Genomic DNA, 14301 nt, shown 5'->3' on the forward strand with positions numbered 1-14301 from the left:
GGCCTGACTGCCAATTAGTTTCTGGGCTCAATTCAAAGTGCTGGCTTTGACCTATAAAACTTTAAATGGCTCATGACCTCAAGACCTCAAAAGAGCTGCCTCTTCCCAAATGAATGGACTCAGACCCTGCAATCATCGTCTGAGACCTCCTTCAGGTGCCTCCCCTATGAGAAGTCTGGAGGGTGGCAACACAAGAATGGGCCTTTTCCGTGGTGGCTCCCCTTTTGTGGAATGCTCTCCCCAAGAAGGCTGGCCTGGCACCTTCATTATACATCTTTAGGTTCTCTATAACCAGGTCTTTGGATGAGTAACATTCTATGGGCATTTTAAATGTGGGGTGTGTGTTAATTTTTTTGGGGGGGTGGTTATTGGTTTGCTTTCCTTTTTGTTTTATTATGTATTTTGTCTTCTCATTTTTTTTATTTTTACACTGATCTTTGGATGAAGAGCTGTATGTAAATGCAATAAATTAAAAATAAATAAAGACATGTCCTTTAAAATCAAGGTTTTATTAAATAAAATAAATAAATTTTATTGAATAAAATGAACAAACCCAAAGCATTGCTATGGAAAGATCAGAGGATCGCTGCTACAGCCAACCTGCGACATTTGTATTACGCTTTTGTAAGTGGATTTCTAGGGGGGAACAAAACTTTTAAAAGGAGTTGTACCCTTTGTTCATCCCCTGATTTTTCCATAACAGCATTAGAAGAAAACTGTGAGTATCCTGAACAGCATGAGGAAGACATTCCGGAGGACACACACACACACACACACACACCTCGAAATCTAGACAAATGCGCCTATTTTTCTTTAACTTAGATCCTTGTTCCCAATGTACTTCAAAACATAATCTGGTAATCACTTCTACTCCCACCCCACCTGACAACAATGGAAAGGAGAAAGTTATACTTCACGAAGTGATTTTCATTATTTCAGCAGCAGGAGATTATAAGAATAACAGCACATTAGTGGAAGATTTGCATGCGAGATCGTCAGAAAATCATGAGTGTTGGCAGCCAACAGACTGGCGAGGTTCCATGCCAACTATGTACAAGTTATTGTCACTTCTGGTTCTTCCTTCTTTGAAGCGTTATAATACACGCCCTTTCCATGAAATATGTGTGTGTGTGGCGGGGGGAAGGAATCATACAGCACTAGCACAATCACATTCCTGTAAGATTTGATAATCCAAATCTCACAAACCTTTTTTTTAAAAAAAAGAATAATGAATGAGGGTAAAAATAATCTTTAAGGGGGATAGGGGGAGAAAAATGATAGGACCCCAAGAGTCATCTAGTCCAATCCCTTGCATTTCAGGAATCACAGCTGAAAAGATATGAAGTAGAGATGATCTCTGATGGCTATAGATTTGGAGTATCCTGAATAAAAGAAAGCCAGTGAATCTGAAAGAAAGCATTCAGAACATACAGACTTCTAGGAGGGTGGCATACATTGGGTCAGACTAGCTATTGGTCTTGATGCTTTTGAATTATGGTGCTGGAGGAGACTCTTGAGAGTCCCATGGACTGCAAGAAGATCAATCCTATCCATTCTTAAGGAAATCAGCCCTGAATGCTCACTGGAAGGACAGATCCTGAAGCTGAGGCTCCAATACTTTGGCCACCTGATGAGAAGAGAAGACTCCCTGGAAAAGACCCTGATGTTGGGAAAAGGGGAAGGAAAAGGAAAAGCACAAGGAAAAGGGGATGACAGAGGATGAGATGGTTGGACAGTGTTCTCAAAGCTACCAACATGAGTCTGACCAAACTGCGGGAGGCAGTGGAAGACAGGAGTGCCTGGCGTGCTCTGGTCCATGGGGTGACAAAGAGTCGGACATGACTAAACGACTAAACAACAACAAAAAGCTATTGGTGTAGCTATTGGTGCTGTCAACTCTGAGTGGCAGCTGAATTTTGCAGGATTCATGACAGACAAAAGATGGGGAGGATTCCACTGAACTGTTGCACTACTGGGAGCCAATGCAGTAAGACCCACAAGTGCAATGGGACTTTAATAATATAGTAATAATAAAATTTTATTTATATCCCGCTCTCCCCAGCTGAAGCCGGGCTCAGAGCAGCTAACAACAGTAAAAGTAACACAGTTTACATAAAATCACAATCAATTAACTGAAATACATTCTAAAATCAGTTCATTATAAAATCAGTTCAAATCAGATTAATGGCAACCATTGGGCTAGAGTTCTGTGAGGATTGCCAAAGGAGGGGGTCAGGCTGTGCCCTGGCCAAAGGCCTGGTGGAACAGCTCTGTCTTGCAGGCCCTGTGGAAAGATGTCAAGTCCTGCAGGGCCCTAGTCTCTTGTGACAGAGCATTCCACCAGATCGGGGCCACGGCCGAAAAAGCCCTGGCTTTGGTTGAGGCCAGCCTAACCTCCCGGTGGCCTGGGACCTCCAAGATGTTTTTATTTGAAGACCGTAAGGTCCTCCATGGGACATACCAGGTGAGGCGGTCCCGTAGGTATGAGGGTCCTAGGCCTTTGCCTCCTCTTCCTCCCCATGTGCCCCTCGTCTCCTCAAAGCTGCTTGTGAGGGCGAGGAGAAACCCCAGAACTGGGGGGGGGGGGCAGGAGAGGTGAGATGGTTCCGTCCGACAAGTGAAATTGAAAGCACTGAAGGAACGGCTGCCTTAGAACGATGTTGAATTCCACCCGGGGTGGTCTATCCCAAACCTACGCTAAGGATTGAACCTACGACCTCCTGCATGCAAAGCAGAGTCTCTGTCACTGAGCCACACCACTCCCCTATTTGCTTTCCTTCCAAGAGTCGCCACAATGCAGAAGCCATGCAGGACACAGGGAGAGAAGGGACATGGGGGCAGGGTAGAAAAGAGGCCTCCAGAGTCTAGTACATCAAGCATAGGGACCTCAAGCCAAATAACCACCTTGTGACTATTTTATAACAGACTTCCTCAACCTCGGCCCTCCAGAAGTTTTGAGACGACAGTTCCCATCATCCCTGACCACTGGTCCTGCTAGCTAGGGATCATGGGAGTTGTAGGCCCAAAACATCTGGAGGGCTGAGGTTGAGGAAGCCTGTTTTATAGGATGAGAAAGTCTGCCTAAGGCTACAGCAAGAAGAAGAAAGCCAGGGCAATTGAATGCAAGAGCATGCATTTGAGTTGACAGCCAAATCATAAATCCATAAGAGCAGGATGGAGAGGAGAGAGATTGAGTTTCCTACAACTTAATTGACAGTTTAGGGGAATAAAGGGATTATATTTCTTGAGCCACACTGAGATATGCAAAAATGAAGAGGCTGGTGCGTTGTGGGAAATCTATACAGTTGACGCGCGCTTCCATAATCTAAGTGAAGACCAGGAAGGAGTTCAAGGAAGTGTCCTTCTCCCTCTAAGCGTTTCACTTGCCTTCTGAAACTGTAAGAACCTTAGCGATAAGGACCAAATTTCCTACCCTAATCTGCAATTCTACAGAGGGGCCGGGGGGGGGGGGGGAGGAGAGAGAGGATTTGGACAAATAAGCTCAGGATCTTAAGGTCCACTTTTCACAAGGACTGGAGAGAATTAGATCTGAGTAGGTTTATCTCAGTCAAACTTGGGTAAATGCAGTTGGCTTTTTTATAAAAAATAATATATATATATATATATATATATATAATATAAATCCACATTTTTAACCAGGAAAGTTAAATCCCCTCTTTTCCTGTGAAAAACTCAGATAAGTTTGCCCCTCTTCGCTGTCTCCCTTTTCCAGGTATTATGTCACTGCACATTAGTACGTGTCAACACACCGTGACTTTGTCCCCCTGCTAATGCAGCAGCTCAGAAAACATGGAGCCTGACAGATGATTTCAGAGCATTTATTTTTCTCGCTTTTCTGTAACCAGGCATTTTTATCCTTCCTCGGTTCTGACATTTCCATTGAGAGACAGTCCCAACAGGAAGGAAATCAGCCTTTCAAAAGGAACTCCTCAAAGTGGCACAGAGCCCTGACGCTCATTCTGGGGGCAGGTGGGATTTGGGTGTCACTCACGCAGCTCCCCTGCCTAGCCGCATCCATGCACTGCCTTGATAAGTTCCTTGGTTTCCACCAACACCGGCTTCTCCTTCTCCCCAAGAGAAGGCTAATCCCAACACCACATGAGGTGCCAATAATATGACTGCAGGGGGCACAGCAACAAGACAGGAAGTTGAGAGGAAGCAAGTCCGAGTCACAAAAGCATGTGGAATCTGCCGGCTTCTCAGCTAGCTTGGGAGCACACCTCCCGCTGTTGACAAGGTGATGTACAGGGCTGGGTATCCATCCTTCACATTGCAGAAGATCACTTGAAGTAATCAAGGCTGGATTACTGCAATGTGTTCTACGTGGGCTTGGTCTGGAAGCTCCAGTTGGTGCAGAAGGTGGCAGCCAGCCCGCATATTGGCTGACAACATGAGACACAGTTGTTACATGGCTACACCATTGTTTGGAGGCTCTAGCAGGGGAGCGCAGCTATCGTATACCCTTGACCAAAGAATGGTACACTCCTTCTGTCTGGGATGGTCGTCCTCTTCCACCGAGCACGCAGCTTCAGGAGGGACGCACATGGAGCGGTGAGGGAGGAAGGGGACACCCACCTAGCCAGCCCGATCAGCCGAAACAACACTGGTGATCAATGGGGTGACAGATGTCGCAGCCAGATCACCCTCACACCTTTCACCACTGTTAAGCAATAGATGCCCACCTACTACTGAGCCGGGTTCAGAGTCCTCATATTGATTCACAAAGCCCTGAACAACTTAGGTCCATGGAACTTTAGGGAGTCCCCAAACCCTTTTATCTCAGCTCCATCACTGAGAACCTCTGTGCGAACATCACTGGTCATCCCCAGAATTGGTGAGACATGAAGCTGACCCCAGTCCTGTAGAAGACTCTTCCAACAGTTTCAGCAGGCACTTTCTATTTCCACTTTGAAACATTTTGCTGAATTTGCAGGTATGTAAGCATTTTTTTAAAAAAATAAATAAATGAATAAATCACCTTGAGCTGTGTGTAAGTACTTCTATGATCGCGGGGCTAGACCAATACATTTTGCTGCCTGAGGCAGAGGACAAGATGGCGCCCTCCCATTCCGCATATGAAATCCAACTGGGCTAGCAATCTTCCTTCAACACTGGTGATGGGGTGGCACCCTTTGCCCCACCTGGGAACAGCAAGCTAATTGAGGGAGTGCAGGGTGGGCATATTTAAGGGGCTCTGAAAGAATGGTGGGGAGCTTTCCCCTGCCTCTCCAGCATCTACTGCATGAGGTGGATTCCCCAATCTGCCTAGGGTTGGCACTGCCTGGAGATCTCCCTCTGGTAGACTCTATCCTGATTTTTTTAGAAGATTAGTCAAATCATCATCATCATCATTATTCAGAAGGGTCTTCAGTGATCTGATTGATGCTCTTATTCATTCTCATGTGCTTATAATACAGTTGCCACAGCGTTTTTTCATTTATTTGTGTAATGTCCTGCATTTTTTTTATCGGATTGTGAAAACCTGTAAGTTAGGTGGCAGGTTATTTGGAAACGTAGCCTAACATTTATTTGGGAGGTGTATGTGTGTGCATTTTTGGCCTGATTTCCACCCCTGATATTAGGTTTGGTGAAGCTCCATTGAAGAACAATGCTTCAGAACCAGAGGGGGTACAGCAATTTGAATTCAACACCAACATTTGTAGCGTGTCTTGTGCTTTTACCCATTACTACCTGTAAACAAGCTAATGGTAGCATACTAAGCCATCCCAGCTTGTATGAGGATAAAATGTAGGTCTCTCTCTCTCTCTGTGTGTCCCCCTCCACTCTCCTCAGCGATATCAACATATTTTCCTGCACTGATTTTCAAGATGCTGAAGTATTTACTCCCAATTCCCCGAAATGTGCCCCCTCAAACCTGTTTGACCCCCCCCACTCTGCTGTTGTTTCAATGCCACTTTTCCAGAGGGGGTCCATTTCTCCTTACCAGTGACCTCAGGTAATCAGGAATTGCATGGTTAGTTAGCTGGCACCATAGGTACAGCTTTTTTGCTCCATAACAAAAAATAAAATCAGGGGATGGAGGAGGCCAAGCACGGAGCCAAGTGTGGCATGGCTTTAGTGCTCAGTGGCTACTCTTGCAGTGTAAGGGAAAGATGGCAGCAGGAGAAGGAGGTCAAGTGCGAGCGAGGAGGATCTACCAGCCATTGAAGCTGTGCTGCTGCCGAGTTTGGCTCCTCCCCCTGGCTCCTCCCAATGTCCTGACATTGCATGGGCAACATCATGCGCACATCATTGCCCCTTCGATCTCCCTCGCAAGTTGGCGCCTCTGTCGGGCACCTGCTATGCAGGTGTCACTACATGCTAATGACACCAAGGGGGAATGGAGCCAAGTTAAAATGGGAGCCATGTTTCCTGGACTGGATCAGACGGTGAACTGATGACATTGCTAAGAGCAGAGAAATGCTTCCTAAATAGGTGAACGCTCTTATATTCACACCACAAGTGGGGTATCTTTAAATGCCGGTAAGGTTTTTTTGTGTGCAAAAATTGCCTCCCCTTTTGGTGTAGCCCTAAACATTATGTTAATCAGTAACGTTCTGTTGTCATCTTGGATCTAAGATTTTAGAGATTTTAAACAGAACTGATAGGGGCAATAGAAGCTTCACACCAAGTGAAACCACGTCAGACCATCTGGCTCAGTACTGTCTGCAGCAAATATCTACCACCTTTTCAGACCCAGTACTCACTTTTCACATGCACTGGGGGATCCATTTCTTAATCTTTCACCATATATTTTCATGGTGGTAGTGCTCCTGTTGCAACCCAGCTTGAAGACCAGTGGTATACAGCAACTGGGCCCCCAGCCCTTCCTGCAGATGCTCAGGATTGAACCTGGGTCCTTCTCCATCAATTCATGTACGCTATCAGTGAGCTCTTGAGAGGAGACTCTTGAGAGTCCCATGGACTACAAGAAGATCAAACCTCCCCATTCTGAAGGAAATCAGCCCCGAGTGCTCACTGGAAGGACAGATCATGAAGCTGAGGCTCCAATACTTTGGCCACCTCATGAGAAGAGAAGACTCCCTGGGAAGGATCCTGATGTTGGGAAAGATGGAGGGCACAAGGAGAAGGGGATGACAGAGGACGAGATGGTTGGATAGTGTTCTCAAAGCTCCCAGCATGAGTTTGACCAAACTGCGGGAGGCAGTGGAAGACAGGAGAGCCTGGCATGCTCTGGTCCATGGGGTCACGAAGAGTCAGACACGACTAAACGACTAAACAACAACATCAGTGAGCTAGGACCCTTCCCCATAATAGATATTGGGGGGGAGGGAATGGACGTGTGGGCGGGATAAAGTCTGCAGACCATTTGTTCTGTTTTTAGATTTAGCTAGGGTGAGGCACAAGGATAATCGAGGGAAGAGCAAGAGGCCGACAAAGACTTAAGCAGTGAGCATGAAAGAAGAAATCGAAGGCATTTGTGTACACACAAATTCCATGTGCAATTTGGCATCGTTGCCACAAAGAAGAGTTTAATCAAAAGTCTCCAAGGAGCCACCACAAAGGAAACCGTTGTGTTGCCAGCTCTAGGGTAGTGAAAGAAACACCTGCTATGTACAACAAAGGGAAAGGCAGACAATAGTCAGAGAAGAAAAACCTGCAGCAAACAATGAAGATTGAGGCGGCCACTTTCTCTCTCCCTATTAAGGTGCAGTCCACAGCCTGCTTACTCTGGAGTATTCCCAGTGAGCTGAATAGAATTACTTAGAAGTAAACCATTCTTGGCTTCAGCAGAGAAGTCCAATATTTGAGATAAGCTTAGCAATAATGCAAATGTGTTGGATATCAACAGCAAAAGCTCCAGAAACCAGGAATCTTAAATACAAGGGCAGATAATATTTTCACTCAGAGCCACCCAAAAAAACTCTTAACTTCAGAGCAGATAGTACTCTACTATTTCTCTGCTCACTTCTCTGCTGTTTTTCATAGGTCCCCAAATGTGCTTCTCAGGTCCTGATTGGCTCCCAACCTTACACCTTTGGTCAGACCCACATTGTTTCTACTGCCACTTTTTCAAATATGGTTGGAGGGATTTTGAAAATGCAGGTTGTAGTCTTAAGGATCAGAAGCATTTTTGCTTTCAAACAAACAAATGCACATTTAAGCAGAAAATCTCAGGATCGCATGCCGTTGCCACCAAAAGCAACCAGAACTGCAAGTACTACTCAGCTATAGCACTGGTGGGGAAAGTCAGGCCCAATTGCAGCCCTCCAGATCTCTCTATCTGGACTTAGAACTGTCCCGGGTATTAATCCCTCTCTCCAGGCCACATCTGCCACTGGCCTTGCCTCTCCTCCTGAGTATTTTTGATAGAATCCGAGAGTTGGAAGGGACCCCATAGATCATATAGTCCAACTCACTCTAATACAGGAATATGCAACCATCAAACCTGTGACCTTGTCGTTATCAGCACCACGCTCTAACCAGTTGAGCTGATGGGGCTTTGGTCTCCATGAACTACTGTACAAAGGTAACATTTGCGTCAATTACTCTGCCCACTTTTGCTCCTGGCCCAGCCCAGAAGGCATCTATGGAAGATTGCCTAGAATAGAATGCCTCCCTTGGGCTTAAAAGATTTTCCACCCCTAGGCTATAGGCTTGCAATCTAGGGCTCTGGCTCAAAGGCTTGGCTCTCCAGACCATTGTAAGAGGGATTATGGCACAAGGATGTATGTGCAGCTACTGCCATGCGTGCAGTTTTCTTCTGACCTGCAGAGCTTGCTGAAATCTTAGAATTTGCGCCCCATGGATGTAAACTTTGGTTCTTAGGATGGCTCCATGTGATCGCAGCAAAATCCAGTTGGTGGCTTTGCTCCATCCCGCAGGTGTTGACTCCCTTAGGTTGACTTGGTTGTTTTGAAAAGGACAACAGGCAACAATGAGATCATCACTATTTCAAGCCGCTTCTCCCTTTCCAGATCCAAACATGATCCTCCTGTGTGCCTGGATAATGCAGGATCCAAATCATTATAACTGATTTGGTAACTTTGTTGTACAGCTTTCGTTATACGCACCTCTTTTGATGACAGAGATTAATATTTTTGGAACCACCTTATTTCTATAGTTTTATGTTCATAAAGGTAAAGGGACCCCTGACCGTTTGGTCCAGTCATGGACGACTCTGGGGTTGCAGCACTCATCTCGCTTTACTGGCTGAGGGAGCCGGCGTACAGCTTCCAGGTCATGTGGCCAGCATGACTTAGCCACTTCTGGCGAACCAGAGCAGCACACGGAAACACCGTTTACCTTCCCTCCGGAGCGGTACCTATTTATCTACTTGCACTTCATGGTTTCGAACTGTTAGGTTGGCAGGAGCAGAGAACGAGCAACGGGAGCTCACCCCATCGTGCGTATTCAAACCGCCGACCTTCCGATCGGCAAGCCCTAGGCTCTGTGGTTTAGACCACAGTGCCACCCACATCCCTTTTATGTTCATAGAATCAAACAATTGTGGAGTTGGAAGGGATCCTGAGGATCATCTAGTCCAACCCCCTGTAATGCAGGAATATGCAGCTGTCCCCATACAAGGATCAATCCTGCAACCTCAGCCTTATCAACACCATATTCTAACCAACTGAGCTGTTCTAAGTAGTTTTTAAATGTGATCTAATATTGCATTTTAATGTTAATAGTGTGTTTTAATGCTGTAACCTGCCCTGGGACTTTAGGATGAAAGGCAGGTAATAAATGGTAATCATCATCATCATCATCATCATCTTTATTTGCTATCACTGCAAAGTTTAAAGAATGCCAGACACATCTGCCACATTGCAAAATAAAATCCAACACAACGAACAGAAAAAAACCCCGAAACAAAATCTCACTTCTGTCAAATTGTTTGGATGGTGCCTCCCCAACTGGTAATTCAATTACATCTCATAAAAAGAGTAGCAATGGGCACAACCCATCTCAAGAAGGGTGATGCGCCAGGGGAAACCCACAATGCTACAGTCAACAGGGCTGATGACTCAGTAGGTGGTACCAATACATTTCGAGTGAATCACTCTGGAGAACTTCTCCTAGCATTTGGTCAGCAATGAGGCTGGAGTGAGATGTCAAAACAGACTGCCCAAGCCAACAGATGGAATTCAAGAGAATACCCAGCATTGTTTCTAAGAGGGATGGGCAACTTCTCAACTTTTGCAGGCCATTTTATTCACCAGATGCCAGTCTGCTGACCAGCAGTATATTTTGTAACATGAACCGACTTTCACACAGACTCTATTAAGAACGCAAGCAAAAAACCATGGTCTTCATTTTGGGCTTCCCAAAACAAACAAAATCATAGCATGTGTACATGTGTAGGAGTGTGTGGTGGTGACACCATGGCTAGGGAACAGTCCAGACACGGCATGCAAAGGAAAATCTGGTTCCACCCTACTGGGAATGGGAGGAGTGGACCAAGCATGTGATGCACCTCTGCCGTGCACCCAAAAATCATAGTTAGTCAGAATTTCAACAGTGCAGTCCTAAATACCACAACTCCTAAACATCTGTGGCAGTGGAAGCCATTTCCATACGTCAGACTGTAGGTAGTTCCATTCCAGGCTGCAATGTAGGGGTCAGTGACCACATGTGAGAGCAAAATTTGGAGGGTCACAGGTTCCCCACCCCTGTATACCTGAAGGAGCGTCTCCACCCCCATTGTTCAGCCTGGACACTGAGGTCCACCTCTGAGGGTCTACTGGTGGTTCCCTCACTGTGAGAAGTGAAGTGCTTTATTATGTTTTTGTTGGAAGCCACCCAGCCCATTAGGTGGGGGACAAATAATAAAATTATTGATGATGATGATGATGATGACTAAAGTGTTGGACTGAGACCAGGAAGACCAAGGTTCAAATATCAGCTTAGTCAAAAAAAGCTTAATGTGACGTTGAACCATAGCCTGTCTTGGTTTCATCTACCTGATAGGTTTTCAAGTGAGGATAAAATAGAAAGGAGAACATGTACAACACTCTGAGTACAGTGGTACCTCGGGTTAAGTACTTAATTCATTCCAGAGGTCCGTACTTAACTTGAAACTGTTCTTAACCTGAAGCACCACTTTAGCTAATGGGGCCTCCTGCTGCTGCCACAGCACGATTTCTGTTCTCATCCTGAAGCAAAGTTCTTAATCTGAAGCACTATTTCTGGGTTAGCGGAGTCTGTAACCTGAAGAGTCTGTAACCTGAAGCGTATGTAACCTGTAGTACCAGTGTAATTTGGTGGAAGGGTGTGGTAATAACAATAACATTTATTTATTTAAAGCAAGTGTGGGGAAACCTGTGGCCCTCCAGAGGTTATTGTTGGACTCCGGTTCCCATCAGCCCCGACCAGCATGGCCCAATGTTCAGGCATGATGGGAACTGTAGTCCAGCAACATTTGGAGGGCCACAGGTTCGCCACCCCTGATCTGGAGTGATGAATGGGGGTGGGGGGGGTTGCCTTGACACAGACCCACAAATGCTATCGAAACCCCAGTAAATTGTGCATAAACCCATGACCGTTATAATGATGTTCTCCTTTCCGGGAAAACACTGCAATGTTGCGCGGCGATTTGTCTGTTAAATTGAATCTTTGCCTCCAGATAGCGAGATAGATGGATACAAAGTTTATTTTGAAACGTCTCCCGGTGCCTTGCGAGCCTGACTGATGTGAGATGTTATTTTGAGCATGCCAACGCATCTGAATGGCTCAGAGTCCTTTTCTTTTTCGGTGCGCATTCCTTGATAAGTGGCAAAGCTCCCCACTTATCAGTCACTCAAAGTGACTGCGGCTGTCAGTTGTGTACAAAGCGCAATCAGTTTTGAAGCAGAGACACCGGCATTTTTCTTCTCAGCTTGAAGCAAACACGTTTTGACTGCTAGTCATTCAATTTTAAAGCATCGTCAATTAGGGGCGGACGGAGATATAAAGAAAACACATCCTAAACACCTCCACCAGCCAGCAGTAAAAAAATTTATTGTTATCTTGCCTGAATCATCTCTTTTTTTCCTCCCTTTCTTCTTCTCCTATTTTTTTACCTCCCCTCAGCAGAAGCTGCCTTTTTTGGCTTCCGAACAAAAGGGCTCATGACTCCACACTCTCCACATGGATGAGACGCTGATCATATGGCGAACTAATGTTCCCCTTAGTAGGTCAGCTCAATGGACAAGGATGCTTTTCTTTCGCTCGTTGGCACCTGTGGCTTCGCACTGCGCCTTTCCATATGTGCAGGCACACAATGGCAAGAAATAATAAAAGGGATTCTGAAAAAAACAAAACCACACAAATACCCCAACCCCCCTCTTTCACAAAAACTCACTCACTCACTCGCTGGAATAGAAACATAAGAGACGTCTCCTCTTGCTAATCTACAGCCCATCACCTTATTGCAAAATAAAGGACAGGGTGCAAATGTAAACAAACACTTTCATGATATTAACAGAGCTGGAATTCAAGGGCCATCTGGTTTAACCCTTGTGCCCCAAAGGGAGAACCCTACCATCACCCTATGCACACATACAAAGAGTGATGTGCTGGAACTTGTCCTGAAATTTCTTGAAAGCTGTCTTCCCCTGTGAAAAGGGCTCCCATTTCCCTACCATGTTCTCATGGCGTTTCATTAGAATCTCTATGGGTGTGGGGTTCTGAGCTTACCTTATCTTTGCACCATGGTGCTCTGTGTCTTGCCAGTAAACATTCCTTCAGCCTCCCTGGCTGCTTGCACTTCCTGATCTGAAAACGCCCCATGGGAGGAGTCACCTCCCCTGAGCTTTCATTGAAGCGTGGGCACCCATGGAGGCTACAGAGTACAGACTATTGGTCAAACCATTTACAGAACAAAAAGTACACTCACAAAGGCTCACTGTCTGCTTCAGAATGAAGGCACACACAACATGACACCTGCATCCCCACCCATGAAGAAGAAGAGTTTGGATTTGATATCCTGCCTTATCACTACCCGAAGGAGTCTCAAAGCAGCTAACATTCTCCTTTCCCTTCCTCCCCCACAACAAACACTCTGTGAGGTGAGTGGGGCTGAGAGACTTCAGAGAAGTGTGACTAGCCCCAGGTCACCCAGCGGAGGAGGAGCGGGGAAGCGAACCCGGTTCACCAGATTATGAGTCCAGTACTCTTAACCACTACACCACACTGGCTCTCAGTGAGAATTTATCTCTCCTTTAATAATTTTTAAATGCAATTTCCTTTCTTGTTAATTAATGCAGAGAGAGAAAAAATGCGGGAGAGTCTTTTTTGGAACAACAATGCTGGCAAACACAACGAAATTCGTTGGAACTGGGACCAAAAAAGGATATGCCCTCCCTGTAAAAGGAGAATAGAGAAGTCCATGAGCAACTTACAGAATGAACTGGTGGTAGTTGATTGTAGTGGTGGCAGACCACAGAGAGGACAAACTAAGTTGAGACATCAGTTTACTTCCCCCTGCACCACCAGGGTTCCTTGTTGGAAGGCAAAACTGTAGGGAATTAGGTGGCCTCAGAGAACCAGTCTTGGGCCATGTCTTTCTAGTAAGTTGGATATAGAGTTATATCCAACAAAGTTGTCCTGTTGGTTCAAGGACTTTGGTATGCCAAGAAGGACTTCCTCTCCTCCTCCTCTATCTGCACATCTGGAGGGTTGGGGGAAAGCCCAGAATAATTTTGGGGTGGGTGGGGGGTGCACTGTGCAAACATACATGGAGAGAAGAAGTCCTGCTGTGCAGGCAGAAATACTTGTGCTAGCAAGCCACCTTTGTTAGATACAAGTCTTCTACCCTGTCTCAGGTTGGGCAACTCACCACTCAAGGGAGCCACCAGATTTCACATGGAGAATCCAATTGGATTGACAGTTGAATCTTATTTCAGTACTGATGGCGAGACAGAATTCTCCACCAGACCTTTAGCCAGCTGGCCAGATCAGCTGGCCCAGGAATGGCTGAAGAGTTCAAGAGGAGCAACTGCTGCCTGATGTGGTTGCCTCAGCTTTCCTAATGGCAGGGCAGGCCCTGCCTCTCTTCTTCTAACATGCTTGACAACCAAGCCTGCCACTTGCCCCTCGCTTGCTAGGAGGGGACTGTGAAGAGCAGACAGCATTCAGAACCAGTGGAACAACAGATGATGGTAAGCATAGATTCCTAAAGCATAGTCATCTCTTTGGGTGTCACACCTGTTTATTGGATGCACAATATTCAGAGCAGCTGACATGTGGTTCCCAACAGACTCCTTGCCGGACAATTCTCAGGGCCAAACCCATTTCATCTCAACCCTGAGAAAACTAAAATTCTAAGTGGTGTCTGAG

At 45.9% G+C, this 14301-nt stretch overlaps 1 protein-coding gene across 18 annotated transcripts in view; it reads right to left on the bottom strand.

Annotated features, from left to right (window-relative positions):
• SOX5 (SRY-box transcription factor 5) overlaps positions 1–14301 on the bottom strand; it is a 769299-nt gene that overhangs the window by 170215 nt on the left and 584783 nt on the right. The window lies entirely within an intron of this gene.

This window comes from Podarcis gaigeae (assembly GCF_964106915.1).
Source record: "Podarcis gaigeae genome assembly, chromosome: 10".
NCBI classification, from domain to species: domain Eukaryota; kingdom Metazoa; phylum Chordata; class Lepidosauria; order Squamata; family Lacertidae; genus Podarcis; species Podarcis gaigeae.